The 7,920-nt window shown below is 43.9% G+C and overlaps 1 pseudogene across 1 annotated transcript; it reads right to left on the minus strand.

The window, feature by feature from the left end:
- Positions 1-206: 206 nt before the first annotated feature.
- Positions 207-1,285, minus strand: LOC308436199 (farnesyl pyrophosphate synthase-like; annotated as a pseudogene). Its single transcript has one exon. The product of its transcript is annotated as a farnesyl pyrophosphate synthase-like (transcript).
- Positions 1,286-7,920: the final 6,635 nt, after the last annotated feature.

Below are 7,920 nucleotides of genomic sequence, written 5' to 3' on the forward strand. Positions count from 1 at the left end.
TTTGGGCTAGTATCCGATTATCAGTGAGCACATACCATGTGTGTTCTTTTGTGACTGGGTTACCTCACTCAGGATGATAGTTTCTAGTTCCATCCATTTGCCTAAGAATTTCATGAAGTCATTGTTTTATTTTTATTTATTTATTTCTTTTTTGGTTGAACAATAATTTATTGAGATCCCTCCCTCCCAGCCTCTACAATTTGAGGTCACTTTCTCCGCCTGTAGATCTTGTTTGCTAGTTCCAGGAAGATGGATGGAGGCAGGGGCGCAGAGCACTGCTCTATGAGACTCTTGAGGCGGTTGTAACTGTCTTCCTCGTACTTGAAGAACACAGACTGCAGATCCAGCACCTCATACAGTGCTTTCACCTGCGCCACTTTTTCTGAGTCCTTCTGCCCATAATTCTCCTCTAAGATCTGGCGCTGTTGAGGAGTAGCTCGTGGCAGACACTGAACCACCAGCCAGCTGCATTTGTTGCCCTGGATGTCAGTGCCAATCTTCCCGGTCACGCTGGGGTCTCCAAAGAGATCAAGGTAGTAATCCTGCATCTGGAAGAACTCGCCCACCTCCCGTAGGATCTTTAGGGCATCGGCATGTTCCTTCTCCCCATCACTTCCTGCCACGTACCTGGCAGCCGTGATAGGCAGGTAGAAAGATTAGAAAGCTGACTTGTACGTGACTATAGATTTGTGCCTCTTTTCTGTGAATCTACCAAGATCCACCAGGCCCTGAGGTGCTGTGATGAGGTCGAACATCTGCCCAATTTCCGTCCGATAGGAACTCTGTAGAAAGAGCTCCAGCAGATTCAGGTACTAGGGCTGATCCCTGCAGTAGAACTTCAGGAGGCCGTAGATGCAGGCTTCCAGAAGCAGAGCATCGTTGATGGCGTCCAAGTCTATGCCTGCCTTCTGATACCAGCAGATCTGTCCCCGGAGAGTGAGGGAAGAGTCCATGATGTCATCTGACACGAGGAAGAAAGCCTGGAGCAGCTCTACACTCCAGCCCACAGTCAGGGCCCGCTGAAGACTCTCAGCATCCTGTTTCCTCGGCTCCACCAGCTCCTGAAAGGCTTGTACCACCATCAAACCCTGATTGTACTTGCCGCCTATGGCATTGTACTCCAGGACCTCCGTAACCGGGTAATAGCATCCCCTGTCTCTGGGTGTCCCAGCTCATCCTTAGTCAGCACCTTGACGATCTGAGGGAAGTGCTGGATGAAATTCTGCTTTTCTTGGTTATAAACATCCAATTTCTGGTTCCCATTCATTTTGATAGAGGAGCTAAATGCTCTGTGCTTCAACGCGGGTCCAAGATGTTTGCGGCTTACACCTAAAAGCCGAGAGCGCATCCGGTCAGCACTCTGGGAGTTGTAGTTCGTCAAGTCATTGTTTTAAATAGCTGAGTGGTTCTCCATTGTGTATATACCACATTTTCTGTATTTATACCTCTGTTGAAAGACATCTGGGCTCTTTCCAGTTTCTGGCTATTATAAATAAGGCTGCTGTGAACATGGTGAAGCATGTGTCCTTGTTATATGTTGGAATGTCTTTTGGGTATATGCCCAGGAGTGGTATAGCTGGGTCTTCAGGTAGTACTATGTCCAGTTTTCTGAGAAACTGCCAGACTGATTTCCAGAGTGGTTGTACCTGCTTGCAATCCAACCAACAAAGGAGGAGTGTTCCTCTTTCTCCACACCCTCACCAGCATCTGCTGTCAACTGAGTTTTTGATCTTAGCCATTCTGACTGGTGTGAGGTTGAATCTCAGGGTTGTTTTGATTTGCATTTCCCTGATGACTAAGGATGTTGAATGTTTCTTTGTTTCTCGGCCATTCAGTATTCCTCAGTTGAGAATTCTTTGTTTAGCTCCCATTTTTAGATAGGATTGTTTGATTCTCTAGAGTCTAACTTCTTGAGTTCTCTGTATATATTGGCTCTTAGCCCTCTATTGGATGTAGGATTAGTGAAGATCTTTTCTCAATCTGTTGGTTGCCATTTGGTTCTATTGACAGTGTCCTTTGCCTTACAGAAGCTTAGCAATTTCATGAGGTCCCATTTATCGATTCTTGATCTTAGAGCATAAGCCATTGATGTTCAGTTCAGAAAATTTCCCCCTGTGCCTATGTGTTCTAAGCTCTTCCCCACTTTCTCTTCTATTAGTTTCAGTGTACCTGGTTTTATGTGAAGGTCTTTAATCCACTTGGACTTGAGCTTTGTACAAGGAGATAAGAAAGGATCTATTTTCATTCTTCTGCATGCTGAGTGCCAGTTGGACCAACACCATTTGTTGAAGGTGCTGTCTTTTTTCCATTGAATGTTTTTAGCTCCTTTGTCAAAGATCAAGTGACCATCGATGTGTGGGTTTATTTCTGGGTCTTCAATTCTATTCCATTGATCTATCTGACTGTCTCTGTACCAATACCATGCAGTTTTATCACAATTGATCTGTAATACAGCTTGGGGTCAGGGATGGTGATTTCCCCGAGAAGTTCTTTTGTTCCTTTTTTAAAATCCATCTAAACAGCCTAACAAAGTGGCTAATTTGAATTATCCCTATGGAAGCCATTTGTTTCCACATAGAGAATGGTGTTAGTGTTTGTCCTTAATTACACAGGATTACATATTCCCATTTATGATTTTGTACAGTAGACTGACTGAAATTTTTCGTACTTAGATTAACTTGTTTTGTTGACTTGAGTGTACCATAGAGAGATTCACAGAGGGCTGGCAAGATGGCTCAGTTGGGAAAGGGGCTTGCAGATAAGCCTGAGCCCATGAGGTCAGACCAAGGCATTATTTGACTCACAAAAAAAGAATGCTATTTACCTTGGGCAGCCACAACGACACCCACCTTCCACAGAGACACTTACCTTCTACAGTGACACCCACTTTCCCAATACCAAGAATCTGCCATGATGGCCAGCTTAGATACCTTCTTTTTAAAAATAGATTTCTTTATTATTTCATGTGAACACACTGCCTCTGTCTTCAGACACACCAGAAGAGAGCATCGAATCTCATTACACATGGTTATGTGGTTGCTGGGAATTGAACTCAGGACCTCTGGAAGAGCAGTCAGTGCTCTTAACCACTGAGCCATCTCTCCAGCCCCTTAGATACCTTCTTAACACAATCACATCTGTAACATCTATTTTTCTATATAAGGCAACACAGCTACTGATTTACAGACCTAGGATGTGGAGAATATGTGAGCATTCTGTAGGTGCTTGGGCAGACAGAATATAAAACCAAGGACTGCTTTCCAAGGCCTCAGCTGTGGGGCAAACAGAGGGGCAAGATTCCGCCTGCCCTGTGTAGCTTGCCTGAGCACTGGGGATTTGGCTGGCCTTGAATCTTAGGCTCCTGTTCTCACTTTCAGCTGATCTTATGCCATGAGATTGCTTCACTTAACTAGCATGTCTAGCTTCAGGTGGCTTGAGCAAGAAGTAAGATTGCATCTCGGGATGTAATGGGATGAAGTGGCAACTGGAGCCTACTGAGTTTGCTTCACGGGGAGTATGACGAGGCCTGTGACAGCAAGATTTTATATTCTAAGTCACTTGTAAGGATGGGTAGGAAACAATGCAAAACTGGATGTGGTGGTGCATGCCTCTGATCCCAGGAGGGGGCCCAGAAGATCAGGAGTTCAGGGCAGCCTCTCCCACAGAGGCCCTGCTTCAAAAAACAAACAACAGCAAAACTAATGTTACCACTTCTTCCCAACACCCAGGGATCATTGCTGAGGAGAGGGGCAGAGCCGGTGTAAGAGCCAGAGGGAGAGGACGACCTCTAGGAGACAGCATCTTTCAGACCCAGGGAGGCCACTGCACAGATGAACGCAGGGTGGTTATGAGAGCATGAACTAAATCAGTGCAGGCTCAAGCCGGACCCAATCTTGCCACAGAGAGAGGTGGGTCTGAAGTCTCACCTCTAGCCAAGGACTGAGCGAGAGAGATGGTTTTCTCCAACGGTGTAGCCCCCAGGAACACCACCATACTCCAGCAGAACGCCACACGTCCAAAAGTATTTGGGCTACACAAATCGAACTCTATGGATTAAAAAACAAAAAGTCACTAAACTGGGGTTGGGGGGGTTGGTGAACCTAGGAGGAATTGGGGGAAGGATGATTGTGACTAAAACACATCATATGAAATTATCAAAGGACTGAGTTGCACAAACACCATTCGAAACAGCTAGAGGTGTTTCCTGATTCACTGCCGGCTCACGAGCAGCAGGTTATACTTAGTAAGGTTTTTTTTTTATTGCAAAGAACTTTACAGTCCCAACAGTATGTTAAATAATGAAAACAGATAAAGTCCATGTGGGAAAAGGAAGCAGTTAGAGCAATGAACAAAAGCCTTTTTTTTTTAATAAATGCCCATCTGAAAATATTAATTAATGCCCTATGCTGGAATATCACCGTGTAGAAATAACCATGCATTTGTTTTCAAACCGTATTTTAAAACTCTTAAGCTTCTGTCGAGAAGTTGTGTATAGACAATTCTATGGGATCCACCATGTTTTTATCTCAGATGTAGTAGAAATTCCACAAGGCTGAGCTAACACTAGAAATGGGCTAAATAAGCCAAGAACCACTAGTAATGGAACTGAGTTGCTTAGTAGCAAAGTGAACAGGCCAGGTTTTCTTAATCCCTCTAAGGAGTCAGGGGCCAGCAGCATCTTAATGACTTGCCTTGTATGTGAAGGGCCTGATAATAAACCTGTTACTTCACAGCATCTTTGTAAATAAGTTCACTGCTGTCCCAATGGTCTCTCACCTATACAAATGAAGAAATAGAGAAGACAGATAAAGAGCTGATATGGCTACAGCAGCCAAAGCACGTCCGCAATCAAACGGCCAAGTCACGAGTTGCTCACTGTTGACCTACTAAGATGATGATAACAGGAGAAAAAAAAAAAGCCAAAAAACCCTTGCCTTTTAGCTGAAAACCTATTGAGAGACATTGCCTTCTTTCTTTCTTTCTCTCTTTCTTTCTTTCTTTCTTTCTTTCTTTCTTTTTTTGTTGTTAGCTATTTCTTAACCTTAAAGAGATTCATAAAAATGAGACAGTTATGTGAAATGACTCAGCAGATAAAGGCAATTACCTCCAAGCCCGATGACCTATATGACCTATGTCTAATCCATAGAACCTACGTGGTAGAACAGAACCAATCTCCATGGGTTTTCCTATGGCATCCACATGCATTCCTTCCCCTCTACAATAAAATAAAATAAATACATATTTAAAAATTTTTAAGACGAGAAACTTAACTAGGAGACACACTTCACCTTTTGCTAGCTAGCTAATTAATTAATCGGAGACAGGGATCTCAGGTCGCTCGGGTGACTATAGAGCCAAAGATGACATTGCTCAGAGCCTGCTCTTCTGCCTCCCAAGGTGTGGGATGGGAAGCATGTGCCACAGCCCCTGGTTTCTCTGGTGCTGGGGATCAAGCCTAGGCAATATTCCTGCAAGGCAAAGGTTCTAACAACTGTATCCCAAGCCTGCACTTTTTGCGGGGGTTGTAAGTTAGAATAGTCACAATCAACTATAGAATGGGTATCCGTGGCTAGCCTAAACATATAGAAAACCCAGAAGTCTGGGAGAAAATTCTTAGAGGAACTGGCAACTGTGGGTTGCTTGCTTTAATGGAGTAGCCAGCCTTCTAGATTGTTCCTCCCCACCCTCATAGCTCCATTACACAGTCCCACGTCTCTTCAGAGATATAAGTCCCAGCAGTCAAGATGGATAAGTCAGGCTTCAGAAGGTGAAAGGTGAGGTTGAATCTACGTGGTTCTACCATGTACCCTGGCAGGGTGGTATGGGACAGAAGGACTCTTCAGCTAATCCACTCTTGTCTGACCATGAATTAACTTTACACTGTAAAAGAGGAATCCAATTTTGTCTATGTAGCACCTTGAAAAGAAAAGAAAAATCAAACATGATCCCTTCCAAAAGAGTACGGAATTCAGCCATGTGGTGTTGGCTCATGTCTCTAATCCTAGCATTTGGGAGGTTAAGCAGGAGGATGGGGAATTCGAGCCTAGCCTGGACTACTTAGCAATGGCTTGACTTAAAAAAAAAAACAAAAAACAAAATGAGTCACTTGCAGGGATCAGGGAGGCTGGCAGAAGTTAAAGTAGGCAGAAGCAGTTGCTGAATTCTATATATGGAAATCAGAATGTAGATACCGGTACCGATAACATCTGAACGGGGATGAGAATATATTAGTCCCTGGAATGAAAAGTTAATTCTAATGTGAAGTTGTGGCTTTGAGAGTCAGACACTGAATGTGGTTTCTATTGGTTTACCTGCAGCTAGACAGAGTTCCCATGGGCTGGCTGCCTTTGGCCAGCTGCCTGGATTACACACACAGTAGCCAGTTTGAGACAATTATCCAGCTTAAAAGGGCAGATAGAGCAGGTGATGTGAAGAAAGAAGGTTTTGGAAGAGTGTGTGCTATGGAATCCGTTTCTTCCTGTTTGGTTTGCTCTTTCTGGTCTTTGCTACATTCCAGGCATTGAAAAGCTCCAGGATTTATCAGGAAGATTTATTCAAGTGCGCCATCAATGCCTGTGCCAAGGATGGACACACCCCCTTCTGAGACTCAGTTTCACTGGAAAGAAGAAAGATTCCACATTAGAACTAAGGGAAAGATGAGTAAAGAGGGCTCATCGGAGGAACTCAGGAGCATGATGGGAAAGACCAGGCTAAACCTAGTAATAAGCTTCGGAGGCCACTGCTAGAGTCTGTTCCTAGCACATAGTGGGTCTAATAACATATGCTACTGGACCAAAGATGATGATGACGAGGAGGAGGATGGATGATGAATTATGTAACCAATACTCAGACACTGAAAGTTCTGACTTTCTAAATGTCTAAGCTTGGTTTTTAACACAAAGAAATGCTTTGATTCTAATCCCTTATAGTCATGAGGCATACAATGGCACTGATCCACAACAGAACAGGGCATTTGACCCCAAGCCTGTAAGATTATGATAGAGCCAAAGAATTCCAATTGCTGGTGACATCGTGGTCATCAGAACATCACAGGGCCGATGAAATGGCTCATTGGGGAAAGGTGCTTCTGGCCACTGAGTTTGACAACCAGAACTCCATCCCTGGAACCTGGTGATGGAAGGAGAGAAAGGACTCCCTAAAGCTGTCCTCTGGTCTCCACAGGCTCGCAGTGGCACACACATAAGCAAACAAATAAACAAATGTAATGAAGTAGGTAGGTAAGTAACTAACCATGGTGAGTTTTTAAAAAGAACATCACAGGGCAACATTGTAGTCTCAGGTTTGCAACAACGCTGGCCAAAACCAACCCAGGCTACTGTGGCGCTTGAACCTTGGTTTCTATCAAAAAGTTTTAAGACTGTGGAGATGTTTAAATCCCAGCAATCATTTAAAAAGCAAGTATCATCACACAGAGCCCTAATAACCCCAGTACTGTACCAGACAGAGACAGGAGGACCAGCAGCCTTTGCTGGCTGCCAGCCTAGCTCCAGGCTCAGTGAAAACCCGTCTTAAGAGACTAGAAAGAGATGAGGTAGAACACCTGATGCATTCCTCTGGCCTTCCCATACACACTCAAGCACATGTACCTGTTCACACATGTGCACATATACCATGTTCATGCGTACTCAGAAACACAAGCAAAACAAAAAGATTTTTGAAAAGTAAAAAATTACACTCCAAAGAAATACTTTTTTTTAGAACATCTGAATTTTTTAATCCTTCTTTACAAGTTACCTAGACCACTTTTGATTAAGAAAACTGTAGAAAGTTAGTAACTGTCACAAGCGGACGCCAGTTGGTGGCACATGTCAACTTCCATAGAATCCTGCTTTTTCGGGGTGTCTGAATGCACTGCTTGGGGTCTCTGCTCAAACTTGCTGGAATCACTCATGGCAGATT

The sequence above is a fragment of the Micromys minutus genome, assembly GCF_963924665.1.
Source record: "Micromys minutus genome assembly, chromosome: 24".
In the NCBI taxonomy this organism is placed as follows: Eukaryota; Metazoa; Chordata; class Mammalia; order Rodentia; family Muridae; genus Micromys; species Micromys minutus.